Source organism: Cryptotermes secundus, unplaced genomic scaffold, assembly GCF_002891405.2.
Source record: "Cryptotermes secundus unplaced genomic scaffold, Csec_1.0 scaffold1244, whole genome shotgun sequence".
Taxonomy (NCBI): domain Eukaryota; kingdom Metazoa; phylum Arthropoda; class Insecta; order Blattodea; family Kalotermitidae; genus Cryptotermes; species Cryptotermes secundus.
Genome location: NW_019733849.1, coordinates 360945 through 381504, shown reverse-complemented (window position 1 = coordinate 381504; position 20560 = coordinate 360945). Strand labels below are relative to the sequence as shown.

At 40.2% G+C, this 20560-nt stretch overlaps 1 protein-coding gene across 3 annotated transcripts in view; it reads right to left on the bottom strand.

Annotated features, from left to right (window-relative positions):
- The window catches only part of LOC111868315 (MLX-interacting protein), a 176088-nt gene that overhangs the window by 154448 nt on the left and 1080 nt on the right, over window positions 1-20560 (bottom strand). The gene's annotated exons all lie outside the window — the stretch shown is intronic.

Below are 20560 nucleotides of genomic sequence, written 5' to 3'. Positions count from 1 at the left end.
GGAAAATACATGTGCTCACCGCCAGGAACTGAACCTTGGTCGTGTATCCCCTACCGTACATTTAGTGATAGCAGTGGAAACCGCCACTGAAATTAGCTCACACTGCGATAAGACTGTAAAGAGACCGACCAGAAGTGGGCCCTCTGCACAGTTGCCGTACGTACCAGCATGTGCGCATCACGGCGCCGCTTATCAAGCATCACTGCCATCCCCAGGATATTTGATCGTTCAGAACCAACGCAGCGACCACGACTATGGCAACGGACCAGAACATCCTGACTGTCCTCACACCACAGAAAGTTTGCATATACTCTTACAGGCTTCGATGTTACGTCGTGATGTAGTTGTCGTGAGGTCCCAAGTCTAAATCTCGGTCCGAAGACGAAAGTACCCTGACTTAGGACATTTGTGGCTTTCCTCAGTACCTCCCCAGCAAATTCTCCAACAACAGCGCAGAACAGAACAGAAACACTTACTTCCACGCGCTTCCCAGTTCCTCGCTGCATATCACAATCCTCCGGCAATTTATTTCTTGGAGAGTTCTATCTTCTGGGATAAAACGACATGTAGACCGTTGAATGTCAATGGACGTTTCGGTTGGACACGTCGCCTCAAACTTCAGGGTCGAAGAATAGGCCAAGCAAGAAACTAGAGTAAAGCAGGTAACTAGCAGAGATGAAGACGGAGGCAACATGATCCTCCGAAACGTCGACTGACTTTCAACGGACGACACGGCGTTATATTCCAGTAGATAAGAGCTCTTCATAACCGCCGGTGTGAGAATATCAAATCCTACACAATGCTTTTCTCATATATCGACCAGCGGTGCTGATTTGTATTCTGGAAGTTTCCCCGTCCCGCATTGTAAATGATGCGATGATCATGATCATTATCATCATTATCTACTTCTTACTTGGTTTGAACTACACTTGAAATCGAGTATATTCGGTAGTGGTGCTGAACGGGTTGACGTCAAGAATCCACTGAAGTAACTTGCGACCCGTAAAGGCAATGACTTAATCTCCTTTGTTTATGTCGGTTTACTTAAGAGTTACTTACGTGCTGACGTTACAAATGGAATGCTAACAACAATTAACGAATACGTTAAGCTGAAGTATTTTACGTATTAACAACACAGCCTTCTGGGTTTCACGCCCTGTAGTGCAGTGTTTCGGAGGAAACGTCGGGCTCTATTCGAATTACACCACGTTACAACACGGAAGAACGCACAGTTCAGTCACGGCCATGAAATCCTCAAATCCAACATTTAAGTCCTTATTCCGATAAACTGAGAAATTATTTATACCATTAAGTATAATTACATTTTAAATTAAATAAATATATGTATTCATATATGGCTGAATGGACGTATAGATCCAAGTTTTCTTGACCTCGGTACTAGTTGGAGGTGAGTGGTCAGCTTCAAGCCCCGGCAGATTTATCCACGAGGAAAGAGCCAGTAGTACCTATTGGATAGGATATAGTTTTGTATATTTTGTATATTGTATTTTTATGTTTTTGGACAGCAGACGAGAAGACAAAAGGTTATGGACTGAATGGTAGCAAGCATTACCCTAGTTCAATCTCCTCTTAATTTCCTCCTGAATCAGGTTTCGATCTGTTATCGTTGTTCCCAAATATCTGAACTGTGCCACATTTTCAAAACATCTGTTTCCTACCTTTATGTCATGATTTTGCCCTGCATTTTGGTGACGAGACAGTAACATATACTTAGTTTGCTCTGTGTTTACTTCTAGACCAACCTCTTTACTTGCGTCAATTAAAGTTTGTGTGTTTTTCTTTATGGTACCTACATTATCACCCAGTAGATTCACATCATCGGCGTATGCCAACAGCTGACGTGTCCCATGTAATTTCAGTCCCACCTGGGTTCCCTGGACCTTCCTAATAGCATATTCCAAGGCAAAGTAGCAAAGGAGTGGCGATAGAGTATCTCTTTACTATATGTTTCATTTAAACACATTTTAATCAGCCTAACTAGTTTTATGGATACCCAACACATCATGACAATCTTGTCATGAATGCTTCCCTCCTAACTGAACTCCTAACTCCAGTATCTGACAAATGCAAAAGATCTGATCTGTAGTTGATCTGTTACGTCGAAATCCACATTGATGATCCCCAATAATTTCATCCATGTATGGACTTAACCTTGAGAGAAGAATACTGAACAAACTTTTGTATGAAGTTGATAGCAGTGATATCCTCCGAGGTACAAAAAGTTACTTTCTGTATATATCCAATTCAACTGGACCTGACTATACACTGATTCAGCAAGAATACATGTGATTAACAATAAAAATAACAATTAGTTTAAAACTAAATCCCAAATTGATTTTTTTTAGAAACGTCCCGAAGTGTTATGAGCTTCGTGTCTGTTGCTGCTGTTGTAGTAGACCATGCAGAGCCTTCACCAGATTCTTCTATTATTTGCTGTGTTAAACCGCTGTGTTGCTCTCACGTTAACTTTTCCTAGAGAATGAACTCCTATTTCATATTGTCGGATTCCAATTTACGGCTATTGTTCTGTTGTCTATTTTATGCAGTATACTTTGCTGTGTGGTTTATACTACTGTAGGTTATTTCGTTTTATGGTACTACAGTAGTATAAACCACACAGCAAAGTATACTGCATATAAAATAGACAACATATCATTAACCGTAAATTGGCATCCGACAATATGAAAGAGGAGGAGTTTGGGTCGAAACATGTAGTGCTATATGTATATGTTAATAAACAACTGTTGCGTTGAAGGTGGAATCTGCACAAGTTGATTGAGATGTGAGAATTATAACTGGAGAACTGGGTCGAGTTCTGGAGGGTCGGCAGTCCGAGGTGATTGAACAAGAAATAGCAAGAAGACTTAACAGTGGTTTGAAGTGATAGTTCCTGCAATAAATCCGTTGCCAGGAAATTGATGGCGTGTCCTACTGGTTTGTGAAGTGGGTTGATTAGAGTTAGCGCCATAATTAATTGAGATTAAGAAAGATTGTAAACGAAGGTGTTAATAAATCCAATCATTCAATCCAGAACCTGTTATTATTGGTTACGGAACCCCTGACACGTGACAATACTTTAAGAGACACATGGGATTTAGGAGCAAGAGGGATTAAAACAAGAGGACTTTCAGTGTGTCTTGAGGGCAGCTGGAGAGACTGAAACCATGCAAAAAAAAATCCAAGACAGTTTTGAGCTGAATGGAGTCCCTGAATTTCAGCTCCTGCTACAGTAATATTTTTTTGTATTTATTTTCATCGGCACTACCTTTATTATTAAATTTTCCGTTTATTTTTTTCTAAGTTTTTTTTTTGTCTTTGGTGTTTTTTTTTTATTAATCCGGACGACCTGTCCCCCGCTCCCAATTCATCCGCATAAGCGAATGTTTACTGTACTGTGTTGCAGTCAGGCCTGAAGATGTGGGAAATGTTTGTCTGAAATGATGGTATCCACCTACCAGACTACACCATGGTGCCATAACCCGAAAGAACATGAACTCCACTTCTCTCGCGACTGCCTTTACAATTATGGTTCCAACACATAGACACTACAAGCCTTCCTTATGAGACTGCCAGTGCTAAGTCACTGCCGTTCAAAAGCCGAATGTCATTACCACCAGACAAAAACACTGCAACAGAATCCTTCAGCACTTACTGATATGTGTCTACTACAAGATACGAACAGAGGAGACTGACGCGCAAAAGCACAATCCTTCGAAAGCAAACAAAATATAAACAGGAGAGTGCGGTGGAGCCGAACAGCATCGACTGACTTTCTCTATGCGTTAAGCAGAAATTAATTATTTTCTCACAACCAATTTCTAGTACAGAAGATAACATACTACCTTACTGTAAAAGGTAAAGTTGTCCCTGTGTTTAAATAATTAAGCATTATGGCATAAAGGCTTATGGGAAAGTGGACGTATAGATTCAAATTCTTTATCTCGGCACTAGTTTGAGGTGGTCAGCTTCATGCCCCGGCGGCTTTACCCCCGGGGAAATACCTCCCGGTACCCATTAGACAGGCGGTAGGGTGGACCCTAGAGCCAATTCGGAAGACGTGGAGAAGAGAAAATTCTTGATCCTACCGGGACTCGAATTCCGACTCCTCGGTCGCCCAACCCGTAGCCAATAGAAAACCTAATGCTGGACATGATCAATCCAAGTAGATAGAGTCTAAAGGGTTCTAACGATGGGGTTTAAGAATTATAGGATTTCTGGACGTTGTCCACTGTCCGGTATTCATAGATTTGGTTTTTGCATAAAATTTCCACCTCCCTTTCTTTCTTAGTTTCAGGTCTGTGCATGCTTTATCACAAATGGTATTGCATATTTTCCTGCTATCACCCACTGACAAGCCTGGTCTCAGGTATTTATATTGTCACGCAATGAGTGCCTGAACTGTTCAACAATTCGTGACTACATTTTATAAATCACTATCACACAGACTAAGTGTTCTCGTTCCCCGTCTTCTCGAGCTGCTTGCTAACGTTTTCCAATAGCTGTCTTTTTCTCTGCGTACCGACTCACGTCCTCGCAGGCTGACGGCCATCTCACGCCAACCTCCTACTCTAGTAACTGCCGTCTCAGAGATCCTCCCGTAATGACAGCTGGTCATCGTCATACAGCCTCGGCACGGACAGCACAGATAACACCACTTCCAACAGTTACTCCGTTGTTACGTGTTACACAGCCATTGCCTAGCAATGGCGGTTTCTTCGGCTCCACAGTTCTTCCTTTCAGCAAATATGCCACAATATAATAAAAGTAATAACAATTTCTCTATCTCCTTATAATATTAATTGATTAAATTTCAGTAATTTATATTGCTACGTGATAAGTGACTTCCAACGGGGTTTGGATTGGTAATCGGATTTAATGAACTTTTTAAACAACTCATGACTATACTTTATAAATCACTATCAAACAAAGGCTAGTGTTCTCAGTGACAGTCTTCATTAGCTGTTGCTTGGTAGCGGCTTCCAACGGCGAACGTTCTTCTTCCTCTAGGATCCCGAAATGTACCCGGCCTCAGCTACCAGCTACTGCAACTCTCAATTGACACTCTCTCTCGACTCTTCTCTGGACTCCACTCGGACTGACTGATAATGACGGCTGCTCCTCGTCGTATAGCCTTCAGCACAGATCGCACGGAAAACACAGCTTCCAACATCTCTTCCGTTGTTGTGTCTCTCCTGCGGCCTTCACGTGACGGATGCCGAGCCAATGCCTATTCAACGGGCGTGTTTACGGAGCCGTTCACTAGCAATGCCCGTCTCTCCTGACTTCACAATTCTGGCTTTCAGCAGACATGCCACAATATAGCTGTAATTATACTGTCATTGGTTGTCCAGTGATTGAGGTCAGCTCTTTCTAAGGTACCCAACAGAGTGTCTCCCTCCTCACCTGAGAATGGAAACTGATCCAGTTTTCGAAACGTTGCGTTCATTAGCTTTTAGAATATCGGACGATGGACAAAGTCCAAAAAACAGTCATTTTGAATGAACGAATGATTTTACAACCTCTGAGGCAATCCTCCTGAACTTAATTTTAGTGTTATGCTTTTAGCAGTGTTCCAAATACTATATATCTATTTCGCTCGCGTAAGTTTAGCACGCATGCACACATACACAAGATCATGCCCAGGTGCGTGTCCATCTTCGTGTACTGTTTAAACCAATGGCTGGGCTTTCATGAAACTTAACAAGAACGTCGGTCACCAGCGGCCACTACACCTTTGTAAATGTTCATTTTTAACGTCAATAATACCAACATGGTGGTGTAACATGAGGTGGGTGCACTCTGGCACCACTTAATGTAGGGTTCTGGTATTTGTGTAGTAGCAGATCTCTGAAATAAAATACACAATTTTTCTTAATAGAATTAATTGTCTCATGAATGCAAAACACGAACATGGCTGCTACTGCAAAAAAAAAAATTAGTTTTCGTTGAGACAATAACAACTAAGGAACCACTGGAGGAGCTACGACCGTGGAATTTTCCATGCAGGTAGATCATAAACATCCCACACATGCTGTATGATTAGTTTGCATGTTTCTAATTCTGTACTGCAGCATCCTGTCCGGTTCTCTCATCCCAACCACCAGCCAAAATCAGAAATAACTAACAGCAAGCGAGAACGGCACAAACCGAAAACCTCAATCAACATGATCAGAACATGGAAAAAACGCCACCATCCAAATTTGAAATCCAACTGTAACCATAAGAAGGCACTAATTTTCCGGATGGTCACGGGTTCAGTTCCCGATAAGGTCACTGAATTTTTCAATTGACCTAATCCTTCCAGGTCGATCACACTGGCTGTACGGTCTAAGGCATGAAATGTCTTCGATCGCTCAAACACTGAAATCGTGGGTTCCAGTCCCACACAAGGCATGGATGTTTGTCTGCGTTTACTCTGTGCTTGTGTTGTTCTGTGTAGGTAGCGGCCTTTCGACAAACTGATCCCCCGTCCAAGGAGTCCTACCGACTGTGTATAGATTAAGAAACTGAAGTGAAAACGAAGCATTTCAGGGATGCCCTATGCTTCAAGTGGGAAATATAGGAAAAAGATAGATAGCTAGACAGGCAGGCAGACAGACAGATAAAAGATAGAATCTTCCTTGGGGATAAAGAGTGGCCAGCACATAAGACTGACAACATTCTTGCCATCTGCGAGCCGAATGTCTAGAGACATTCAGTCAGTACACAATTTCAGGTTACCATATTGATGAACTGTCTTGCATTAACACATTGCATGAACAAATTTATAAAAAAGATCACAAGTGAGAAGTCTTCTATTTCAGTACATCATGCCCATCCTGAGGGTACTGCTAATATTTTGATGCAGATGAATGAAGTGTAGCATATTGCCATTTCTATGTGTTATTCATGTCAGGTGGCATTAACCAATGGTCTAGACATGCTCTTCAATAACATGGTAGCAGAGTAAAGGAAGAGGAGAGAAAGCATGTCAAATTAATAGAACAAAATCTTATATATAAGAAATTATGAGATTTCCCACTAGATTCCTAGCAGGTGTTACACTAGTTTCCACTGACAGAAAATTTCATTACAAGGCCTATACATTCACTACTGCAAATTATGGGCCTGCAGATCATGGCTAAGAGACTTAGAAACTGTGTCCTACATCCCAGTAGCTTGAAAACAAGAGGAAAATTAGAAGTTCATCCTGTCAGGATTCCTGAGTTCACAAATGAAGAATCAAGATGAAAAATACAGTATGCGCCAAAATATACAGCACAGAAATGAAAACACGTCCTATTGATACCACTGTCTATTCATGTGAAAGCCCCTTGCACGACAGAACCTTCTCAAATCCTGAAGAAATGGTCCGATCACCACGTCCCTGTAGCGTTCTTGGGTGACGGTAATAGCATTGCCTTCATCATCCTCGATGAAATAGGGGCCTAATATACCGTGTGCTGAGACGGCACACCATAGCGTCACACGTGTTCTATGTAGCGGTTTCTGGACGATAACATCTGGCCGCTCAAAACCAAGGAAGCGAGTTGTTTGGCAACCACTTCCGTATGCGCGGAAATAATACTCAACTATGAATACGTTTTCTTCCGTCGAGAGAACCATTTCCAACAACAACTGCGCAACACAATTTCCTTTTCACTACTGGGAACACCTGAGGCTGGAGCTATGCCCCGTCGACAAACGCACATGCGCGTTGAGATGCGCGACTTTCAGTACTGCATGTTTCGGCGCATACTGTATCAAAGTGGAACAGGAACCACAATCTAAAAATGTCCTACTGCTGTCAAAATGTAATGCACTCAAACACTGAATCTACCACATTGAAAGTGCATTTCTACTTTTCAGATACCCACGTAAACATTTAATTCTAAAAGTATTAGTTTGTAATCTTCCTACCAGGGGGGCGGAAGTGACTTTTTAGCGTAGTAAAACCTGTTTCCTGCACTTGGAAATTGAACGATTACGTATAAAAGTGAAAATTACTAATTTACAGCTACATCAGTTTAGAACCAAAAACATATAACTGAAATGTTAACTGATATAAATCAATAAATTAACAATAAGTAAATAAATTTAAAAGAAAAAAAAACATCAGTCACACTGGACAGAATTAATTAACTTTCTGAAATAAATAAATAGCGAAAAGAATCAAATGCAAGAAGAAAGATTACCATATAAAACAAATAAACTCTAACACACATCAATATGTATTATATAATTTCTGTGTTAACTTCTGACCCCAGAATCAAAATGGATTATGAATAGGATATAGCAAAGGTTCAAGGAGACTGTCCTGAACTTCGGTTACAATACTTTGGAGACACTGTAAGTTACAGCGACTGATAGTCATAAAGTGAAGATGTACAAAGCTATTAAATAAGGGCGCGCCATAGCTCAAGCGGTTAGTCGATCCCGGGTCTGGTAAAGTGGTATTTGTGGTGGACAAAGTGGCGCTGGGGCAGGTTTTCTCCGAGTACTTCAGTTTCCCTTGCCAATCTTCATTCCAACAATTGCTCCACAATCACCCTCACCTATCAACTGGGGCTGGTACAATAGGCCAGAAGTGGCCGCAGTACAAAGGACTCAGTCCCACCCCACTAGCAATAAAAAAAAACTATTAAATATGATACTACTAAAATTAATGTTGCTTATACAGTAAAGCTGTTGGGAGCCACAGACTACAGAGAATCAAATTATAGGATTGGTAATGAATAATGAATTGGAAAGAACGTGGAAGAAAAATTACTGTGGCCTAATTTGAGGTATCATCCTGTTGCCTGCGTAGGGGGCAAAAACCATGACAAAAATCAGTCGAGACAGCCAGTCTCTGGGCCGATATTAGAACCCTGGACCTCCTGAATATGAAGCAGGAATGCTAAACAACCAACTGTGACATTCAGTCTTTTAAAAATAAATATTAATAATTTCCCTTAATACTTTATGTATTAACATAACAATGGATCTTAAATGATGACAGTGTGAGGATGTGGATTCATTTGGCTCAGAAAAGCATTCCACAAAACGCAGAGAATGACTGGCTTAGCAACCAACAGCTTGTCAAGAAGGTCTTTGTTGCTTGAAGTCTGTTAGTTAATGGTGTAAAGAATTTATCATATCATGTGTGTCTGTAAGTATCAAGAGCTGTAACAGCTATGGAGGCTACCACCACTCACTCACCAAAACATTTTACATACCACATATGACTGGGCCCAAATTGAATTATTACTCCATATTATCGAGAGTAGATTGTAAACCTGTCATTAATTCAATAAAAAAAGTATGACTGGGCCACTGCCCACTGAGTATGCCAATCCATTCCATACAAGGAATTGAACACCACACAGTTACACTGAACTGATGGTGAGGAAACAATTCACTTTGTAATGAGAAATTTAATAAGCCCTACACAAAGCAAAGGCAACAAGCTTACAATAAGATCCAAAACTTTATGTTTCATGTTTAATATATGTCATGTTTTTAATTAACAATTATTCATATTAATACAAAAAAAAAAAGTATATAATATCTGGAGACAGCCCAATGTTTCAGAGGAACATATCATCTCCATCTTAAGGGTTCAAGTGCAAGCCAAGAAAGAAACCAGTAGAAGCAGGGGCCAAGTTCAGCGTAGTCTGTAAGGCTCCATCCAAATTATACAGCATTACAACCCACAAGTCATCAACATGAGAACCTCAAATCCTATATATTGTATAAGGGGCAGTCAAATGAAAACGGGTCACCAAGCATAACTCACACGGTGCGCAAGTTGGTAACACTGGAATTTGCTTACGGTACGAACATCTGGTGGGGACTCGGGAAAGCACAGTGACAACGTGCCCTTGCATACTAGTCGTTTGTTTATTGTGCTGGAAGTAAGGTTAGCGCTACGTGTGATCGTCCAGCATCATTAATGGAAATGGGTAAAGAAGAACAGTGAAGTGTAGTGCACTTTTTGACTGCTGAAAGAGTAGGACGACGAGAGATTGATCGCCGCATGTCTATTGTTTACGGCGAACACAGCATGTCACATTCATATGCGCTAGCATGGCATAAGAGATTCCAGGAGGGACATGTGTCACTTCAAGATGATGCTCGCCCAGGACAGGCTCATTGTGTCATCACTCCTGATGTTATTGCGGCGTTGGATGGTCATATCCGGGCAAACCGACGGATCACTGTGGAAGAAATTAGTCTTTTGATGGGAATAAGTCACGGTTCCGTACACGCCATTGTGACAAAACACCTGCTGTACCGCAAAATCTGCGCGCAGTGGGTTCCACATCAACTCACAGAGGAACAGAAGACTCAGAGAATGGCTGCATCACTGGGTCACTTGCAATGATGCCATTAGGAAGAGTATGCATTTCTGTCCCGTACTGCAACTGGGGATGAAATTTGGTGCCACCGTTTTGAATCCGAGAGAACCAACAGTGGAAACACGTGAATTCTCCCCCACCGAAGAAATCCAAAGCCATACACACAAGTTCCTGTTAAGTGACGATGACGTTCTTCTTCGACTGCAAGGGCCCTCTGCTTGTCAAATTTCTCGAGCATGGGGCCACATTCAGTGCACAGCGCTATGAAGACACTTTGCAGAAACTGAGACATGCCATAAAGTCAAAATGCCCTGGAATGTTATCGAACGGCAATACCCTTCTTCGTGATAATGTGTACCCCCACACTGCCAACTCTGTGAGGAATACGCTACAGAGATTTGGTTTGGAAGTGCTTCAACATCCCCCCTACAGCCCAGATCTCTCCCCATGTGATTTTCACATTTTTCGAGACCTGAAGAGAGACATTCGTGGACATCGGTTTGCATCGGACGAAGACGTGTGTGGCTGGGTAAAGATGTGGTTCCGTAGACAGCCCACAAGCTTTTTCAAGGATGAGACTGACCGTCTTATCTCCCAGTGGGATAAATGTATTAACAGTTTTGGAGATTACTTTTGAGGTTAGAAATGTTCTTTAATATGTTTTGGCTTCTGACCCATTTTCATTTGACTGCCTCTCATAACATGCATCTCACAACTTTGTTTTAATCCTATTGTTGCAAGTATTGTAGTGTGTAAGAACAGCTCTACTTCTTTTCTACAGAACACCAACATGAACACAGCTTACGGTATTCTACGTATTATTGTTCTTATTCTTCACATTACAATGCAGGCCACACTGTGAAATCTGGTGGACCACATCCAAGCTAGTGGTGTGCACACTGCAAATGACTGCTTCAGACAGTGAAATGTTTGGAATTATAGACCACAACTTCTGACCCATTTACTACACACACACACACACACTTCTTATAGAAAGATTATGATCAATTTAGTGATTACCGCAAAGGAAACCCTACAGATAAGACTTCCTATACCACGTGTAAAATTCAAGTATGTTTCAAGTAGCTTATTTCAATATGTACAATCTCTGAAGGACTTATTATTCTTAATACCTTCGGTCATGTGGAAGTCTACGAAGAGGCTAAAGGTTTATGAATGAATCCTCGCTCAGCAGCTGTGGTACAGAATTGTGTCTTTCAATTAATGAGGCACCAAACTGCAAATATTTCCCTTTTTCCATCACCAGTGAGGAAGCCAAAGATCACCTCAAATAATCAAAATAAGAACATAATATGGTGGAACTCCCACTTAATGTTCTTCAATTAACAGTTTTCTGTCAGAGTTAAATGTCCTCAATTTAAGAAATTCCTCAGCTTAGTTTTCAAATTCGCTGTTCCCCAGCGAAACCCTAAGTGGGCATTACACTACATACCCTACCTGCATAGTTATCTTTTGAATCTTATTAGTAAGTAATACTTCAAGTTACATCAGTATTAGAACAGAGTGTTTTAAATAAACCTCGCGCTTAAAAATGTATAGGTTTTCAATGCCGAGAAGATTCATACTGTGGTCCCACAATTAGAAACATGCCATTAATTCCATGGCACAGGGCAGGACATGACAAATTTTCTTGGAATGTAGGGGCCAGCTCAAAAATTTAGGAGCCAGACAAACTTTTTGCCTTCTGGGTATTTATAATGAAGTGACTAAACATATATTTATACCTTCCACTACTGCAGTTATGCTGGAGGACCCAAAAAAAAACTGAATTTGTTTCTAGTACAGGCTTCCGCCGCTAGGTGGTTGTTTGCAGCACCTTCCTGAATCAGAATGCCGGCTGGTGTCATCAGAGAAATTTGTGTTAATGTTTGGTGAAGTTTTTTCCAAGTGACTTTTTTATAATTCGTCTATTTTTAATGGCTTATTCACACGAACAACGTGCTGCTGTGAAGTTTTGTTTCCTCTTGGGGAAAACAACAGCAAAAACGGTTGCTATGCTACAAACAGCTTGCAAGGAAGCCGTTTCAAACGTGGTGAAATTTCACTGATGATCAACCTCGAAATGGACGTCCTTCGACCGCCCGAACTGATGAAAACGTTACAAAAATTCGTCAAATCATTCTGGAAGATCTCTGGCGGACGACTGACGAACTAGTGGAGCGTACTTGGATCGCATGGAGTTCCTGTCAGCTAATGTTAACCGAGGAATTAAACATGAAACGACTTTCAGCGAAGTTCGTGCCTCACCTGCTCACCCCTGATCAGAGAGACAATAGCCTGGCTGCATGCTGTGCTTTGAAGGAGCACTTGGAAACCGACCGATTTGTTTTCCAAGGTCATAACTGAAGATGAATCTTGGTACTACGGTTACGAAACAAAGCAGCAATCCAGTCAATGGAAAGGTCTCAATTCTCCACGTCCCAAAAAAAGCACAACAAGTGAAGTCAAATGTGAAAACAATGCTCATTTGCTTCTTTGATTCCAGGGGTTTGTGCATTCAGAGTTTGTACCCCAGAGTCAAACAGTCAACCAGAATTATTATTTGGAAGCTTTGAAAAGGTTGCTTATCAGTTTAAGGAGAAAATGACCAGATTTGTGGCAAATAAGGCGAATGGTTCTTTCATCATGATGACGCGCCTGCCCACACAGCACTGAGTGTGCTGCGAGTTTTGACCAAAAATGGCATGACACCAGCAGAAAATGGAGAATATGAATAAAATTGGGATGTGAGAAGACTGGCTTTGCTTGCTACCTACTTCATGCTGGTTTCTTACTTGGCTTCTTCAACCCTGAAGATGGAGGCAACATGTTCTCCAAAATCTCAGATGACTTTCAATGGACTACAAGACATTATATCCCAGAAGAGAGAACTCTTCACAACCACTGCTGTGAGAACCTCAAATCGTACAAAGGTTGTTTATTTTGTCTTTGTAATGCTGATGGCAGGTAAAAAACTTCATTAGTCATGTTTTAATTTCCTTGTTTGTCTGTTCTTCCTCTGCATTTAACTTTTATTGTACATTACAAACATAAAACCGATTTCCTTTAAGTTGAACACGATACTGAACCTGTAAGACTGAACCTCTTTAATGGCAGAAATGGCAATTCTGCTAACAGCAAATCATCAGCTCTCCCTACATGCTATGCCTCCCAACCAAATATAATTATTATAATTAATATAATTACTCACTTCAAAATTATGCTTCACAGAGATTTATGAAGTGGGATTTCCAAACTAGAAAAAAGAGAAAATATACAATAACTGCTTCCCAAATTCCAGGTACCCTGGCCTACTTTATTAGCACCATGGGGACTTGCGGCTGGGATCTGAGCCCTGAAACTGGAGATTTCCTTGAGGCATTTATAATTTCTCAGCTGGTCAGGAAATCTCCTACGCTTATGGAACCAAGAAGCCCATTACTGTGTTCTTCAGGTCTTCCATTAGACTTTTCTTTGAGCCAGGTGAATCCACTCCACCTCCTCATGCCCTATTTCTCATTAAGTTCTATTTCAATTGCATCTATGCCTAGGTTTCCCAAGTGGTCTTAATCCTTCTTGATTTATTCATGTTGACTGTTATAAGTCAAATGCGTATGGGTGACTACAGACGGGGTTCTGGATTGGATGATTGGATTTATTGCACCTTATACATGCACACAGTTCAGGACTACAGGTAATACAGTGCTATTGCTATTCTACACACTTTACAGTTCACCATTACCACACACATTAGGATTCTCAGTCTTCACCAGCTGTATCCTGGCAACAGATTTATCACAGTCTCACTCTAACTTTGAATCACACATAAAGTTTACTTTGCACTGCCTAACTCCTTTTCTTGCCCATATTCTGCAACTGCCAATTCTGAAGACTCGACTCCATTCAATTCCTCTGCTCCGAAGCTCGTATCCTAGGAGGCTGGTGTCTCAAAGCTTGACCCTACACTTCTTACCACTCCTTCTCTACTTGACTACTACTGTTCTATCCTCCTACTACTTCATCCTGTCTCAAAGTCAAAGTCACATTGCGACTGAAAATCATTCAGCCAGTAAGTCTTAGTGTCGAGCTCCGTGTGGGGCTCATGACCAGATATTTATTACTGTTTGACAATTATGGTCTTATTTTTGTGGGGCTCCCTTTCTGACAAGAGGACGGATCTGTCTTTTGTGTATGCTGCTGACCCTTGCCAGCCCAGTCTTTCTGGGGTCCGGGTCCCTTGGGACTTGCAACCATATTTTACTGTCTCAGATTTGAGACTTCCTTTTTTGTAGCCTCCTACGACTCGCAAGGTCACAGTGGAGGTATTCGACCCCGTCTTCACACGGGGGTTTGTCCTGTCTTCTGATTGTGTACTTTTATACCCCCTTGACACAGACTACACACAAAACACAGCCTTCATTCTTAATGTTATGTTGGCAACTCTCAAATACTGAAATATAATATTAGAGTTGGCAACATCATGGTAAACAATTTAAGAACTAGGTTATGTCTTGTTACCTAAGTGATGTTTACTGTTGTGTGTAACAACAGTCTCTTTAAACTGTTATGTGTTACTATGGTTATAAGCCTGTATGTGTATATAAGGCGTACTTCTGTATCAAATTTCGGTGTCTTAATAAAGCAGGAGTAGAGTGAACACTGATTCTCACTTATCATTCGATCCACGTGGAAGTAACAAAAATAACAGTTAAAGAGGAGTGTTTATTTGACTGTTACCTACTGGTGGAGTCCTTCTGTTGCATGCGTAGGCTCCAGGAGAATGTGTTTACCGAGTCATTGCCTAGCTATGGGTATACATGTCACAACATACAGAGAGTACTCACTGTCAACACATACCATTTTAGGGTCAAAATAATCTGATAATGGATATTTTAATTACAACACAGCAATCTTGACACAAAGACAAGGAGTCCAAGCATACATTCTTGGTGCCCAACAGATCAAGCATTATTACTGCTGCTTTACTATATTTGTGTGTAGCACTTATCATTTAAGCACAAATTTTGTATACATAAAATTTTTCAGATATAATCTCAAAGTTTTAGATCCCTGCCATGCCTGTTACTGGTGATTTATAAATATTACATATATAATGTGAAGGTATCTTTATGATCTACTTTCATATGAAATTTCACACAAATAATTACCAAGTTTCCATACTCTGTCCATCATCTAGAATACAGACAAGAACCAAAGTTTAGGAACTCAGCAATTCTAAAGTAATCTCTCTCCATAATACTGGATGATGGACAAAGTCCTGAAACTCATGAATCCCAAGTGTAATAAGTCATCAGAACTCTTGACAATGAAACCGCACATGCCCAGCTCCAGAAGGTTACAATTATCGCAATCAAACTGACAGTTAAATTAAGCATAGGTTTGGGGAATGCTTGCTACCATTCAGTCCAGAACCTTTTGTCTTCTTGTGTGTTGTCTTAAAGAACATAAAAATTAGAATAGACAAAACTATAATTTTGCCTGTGGTACTGTATGGGTGTGAAACTTGGTCTCTGACATTAAGGGAGGAACATAGACTGAGGGTGTTTGAGAACAGGGTGTTGAGGAGAATATTTGGACCAAAAAGAGATGAAGTGATAGGAGGTTGGAGAAAACTGCATAATGAGGAGCTTCATAACTTGTACTCTCCTCCAATATAATTAGAATGATCAAGTCAAGGAGGATGAGGTGGGCAGGGCATATAGCACGAATGGGGGACAGGAGGAATGCATGAAGGATTTGTTAGCTATGTTTATGTTATGTTTTGTCTTACCTTCTAATTATGAGCCATTATACACCTACACACTGCAACAGGATGCTTCAATACAACATTAGAGGAAATAACAAATAGACAAAAAACACCACTAAATTTTCTGCACTCATTAGAGAATAGTTTTACCATTGGCACTCCAGGCAGTACAAAAGTAAAACAGAACATACACCACTTACATGTGGAAAACTGCTGTCTAATATGTAAGTAACCATTAACACCATAATATCACTTCAAACTGAACCATATTAGAACATCTATAATCTATTTTCAGGTGCACACAGAATTACACAACAACACAGACTCCCAGGACACCTTTCTACTCTATGGGTCAACAGACATGCACTACACACACAAATACACAAAAAAAAAAAAAAAAATAATTTAATTTTTAATTTTTAACTGAGTTATAACATTTTACATTTTAAGACTAATATTCAAATATAACGACAGAGAGGAATCATAATGAAATGTATATCAAAGATCACTAATGTGGATCCACGTCGGTCATGCCAGCCAAGCTGTCTAAGGCATGCACTGTCTTCGCTCACTCAGAAGCCATGGAATATGGACCCGAGAAAGACTGTGCTGGCAAGGGCCAGCAGCATGTACAAATGACAGATCCGTCCTCTCGTCAGAGAGGGCACCCCACAAAAAACTAGACTGATGCCAAGACTTACTGACTGACTGACTGACTGACCGACCATCAGAAGCAATGTGACTTTGACTCTCATTTGGCATTTAAGCCAGTTGAGTTTATAGCTTGGGAGCAGAGGAAATGAACTGAGGAACTGAGACATCAGAAGTGAGTGCCAGTGGAGCTGAAAGTCTGTCTGTGAAGAAATGGCATTATGTTCACCACAGTACCACGACATGTGAAGTGTGTAATTCAGTGAGACTGTTAGTTACTGTGTTAAACTCCACTGCCAGGAAACATATAGTGGAGACTGTAACAGACTGAGGACACTAGTGTTTTCAGCAGTGAACTGTAAAATACAGAGATTAGCAACAGCACTGTATTACTTGTAATTATGAGTTGAGTGTATAAGTGCAATAAATCCAAACATCCAATCCAAACCCCATCCAGCAGTCACCCTATATGTAACAGCATTATTAAATCATAAGTCAGAGGCTTCCAACCCTGTCTTTACTTTGTTCCCTTCTAGAAGCCATTGTTGCTAGAAGGACCACTAGACAGTAGTGAGAGGTACCAGGTCTTGAACAGTGCTGTACACTCAACCTTTTTTGAAAACAGACTTCCACTGCTGAACGTGTGCATATTCAATGAAACCATAACTTCATGTATATAAGAACTGATCAATGGAAGGAAGATAACCATGGAAGCTGCAGCCAGAGATGGAAATTGCTTATTTCTAAGGATCCACCCACTTGTCACATTCAAGACCCTTCAGAACAATATACAGCTGCATATAAATATAAAAGAATAACATAAAACGCAGTGTATGTTGAGAATTTTTAAATAACAGCTATTGGTGAAATTTATAAAGTATCTGTCAATGTTCACTTTGTTACTCGAAAGCCAATTCACTCAACCACTGACTGTTACAGTTGGTCAAGCTGAGGTACACAGAATGTACTCATTGTTAAGCAGTGAACCAGACAATGGTCACTGTGATGCTCTGCTGTCAGTTGAAGAAAATAAGTGGATATGTACTTTTGGGTAAGTTTGTTTTTATAAGAAAATTTTTACAAAAACATTGTGTGTAGACGGCAGAACTGCTTAAAGCATATTGCTATTCCATTAAGTTTAACAGTACATAAATGCATCTGCCATTTAGAACTTTTAAATTAATTAAAGCTACACACTTTTCATAACGTTTGTTCATAACGTTTTCATAACGTTATTCTGATGGGCTCTGTATCAGTGCAATGTTAAATAAATATGACATAAACAAACAATAAGCTCAAGCTATGTAAAATCTGAGGTTTTCACAGTGGCGGCTATGAAGAATTCTGTCTTCTGGGACATGGCACCATGTAGATCATGTGTGAACCAACATTTATCGCCTCCATCTTCAGGGTAGAAAAATCCACGAGTAAGGAACCAGCGTGAACAGGTGGCTGTAGGTGGCAATGCGCTCCTCCAAAACGTTGGTTGGTTCACACAAGATCTACATGGCCCTACATCCCAGAAGATGGAATTATTCAAGATTAAACTACTATATGAGTATTTCCCTGCGGTTTTCTCAACATAACACTGGAATCAGAAGCCTCTGAAGTCAAAGCATTCTCTGATCTATCCATCCAATACAGTTTAACATGGAACTTTGGGAACCTACTCTCAATGGTTGCGTTATCACCATCTCAGAAGTTTTCAGGGTAGGTATGTTGGTACTGTTGTGCAAGAATTAATAAGTACCACCAATAGGTTATCTTCCCACAGCATGGCACTCACACAGTTTAACAAAATTCAGACAACTAAGTTCTTGTAACATAAATGTCAGAATTTCAAACACAAGATGACAGAAGGATAGACATATAACTCTTGTTTACAGAATTCTGAAGAAGGAACACTAAAATAAGCTGAAAAGAAGAATTTTTATTTGAAAAGTGAAGCCTACATGAGAACACTAGCTGAGAAGTCATGACATTACCTGTCCACAGTGTTTCATGGCAACTGGGGCAAGACACTAATTACTCATTTCCTACTATTGTCAAGGATTTACAATATGTGCACCTTTGCCTCCACATTCCTTCCGTCTTGTTCTGTCACCAGGGCACTGCTGTGAATTATTCTGACAACATCTCAGATTCACCACAAACATGTGCATGTAATGAGGGGTACAATATTCTAGCTCTATATCATGTAGTATGGAGGCAGCCCAACATTTTCGAGGAACATACTGCCTCCATCTTCATGGTCAAAGTATAAGTCAACCATGAAACCAGCAAAGCAGATGGCAAGCTTCTACTGGGTTCTTGCTTGGCTTACTTTATGACACTGTAGAGCAAAGTAATGTCTTACTCCAAGACACTGGGATCTTTCTGAACCATATGGCATTAGAACCCATAAAATCATACTCTGCACAATCACCATCATGACAGCCTCTATTCTAACAAATGTACAATTCTTGCAATGAACAAAAGGCCCACCCCTTATTTATTTATTTATTTATTCATTCATCACAATGAACATTCAACTTATTCAATTTTGTGTGCATATTTATGACTTCTTCAACATCCCATTGCACCGAAAACTACAGATATAACATAAGAATAGGAATGGAGAAATTATCTTCTGAGAAAAACTTTCAGTTTCCAGAGACAAAAATTAGGCATCATTTTCTCATCTTAATTAATTTTCATTAACATACAGGGCAATTAATATTAAATACTTCTATAGGAAATCTTCAATCCTTAAGTTAAATGAACAGATATATAAATAAAAATTAAATTAAATTTTGGCTACATTATATTACAAATGAACTACCATGAGTTACAAGACCATCTTCTGAGCAACAACACACTGTAGTTTAGTTTGTGGATACTAATGTTTCCACGGATACTTCAGGACAGAAGTGAAGCTGGAGACAGTATGTTCCTCTGAAAGGCTGGTAACAACCTATCAGGTTAACCAACGTCATGGTACACAGGACCACAACATCAATCTTCAACACTGAAAACCTCACATCTTGTATGTCTGTGAGATTTGAGGTTCTCATGGCAGTGGCTATGAAAAGTACTATCTTCTGGGATATGAGACCATGCAGTCTTGAAGTTTCGATTCTAAAGGGGTTCTGACAATGGTGTACAATACTCAGAATTACTGGGTTTTTGGACTCTGTCCCTTCTCCAGTGTTCTAAAAAGTACAGAACACAACATTCCAGAAAATGGATCTGTATCCATCCTCATGTGAAGGGGGAGACACCTACTCTGCTGGGTCCCACACAACTGACAAAGTCCAAAGGCTCAGTAATTCTGACTTCTAGACGTATGCTGAAATATTGTAACCCTCGTACAAACATGAAAGCTATCAAGTAGTTACTATAGGATTCTGACGATGGTGTATAACACACTGATATATTGGGTTTTTGGACTTTATCCATCGTCCTGGTTTTTAAGATAACTAATAAAAACACGAAATTTCAGAAACTGGATCTGTTTCCAGTGATTGGGGCTAGCTCTTTCTAACGGACCCAACAGAATAGGTGTTTTCCTTCACCTGAGGACGGAAACAGATCCAGTTTCCGAAACGTCGTGCTTTTATTAGTTATCTTAAAAACCAGGACGATGGATAAAGTCCAAAAACCCAATATATCAGTGAAAGCTATCAACTTATATTGTCAGGCAATATGGAATTGTTTCCATCATTGCATTCCTTGAAGACTTTTACTCAATTGATATTTCTTGGTTAAAACAATGTAATGTAATAATGTAAATATGAATACGATCATGAACAAAAACACAGTA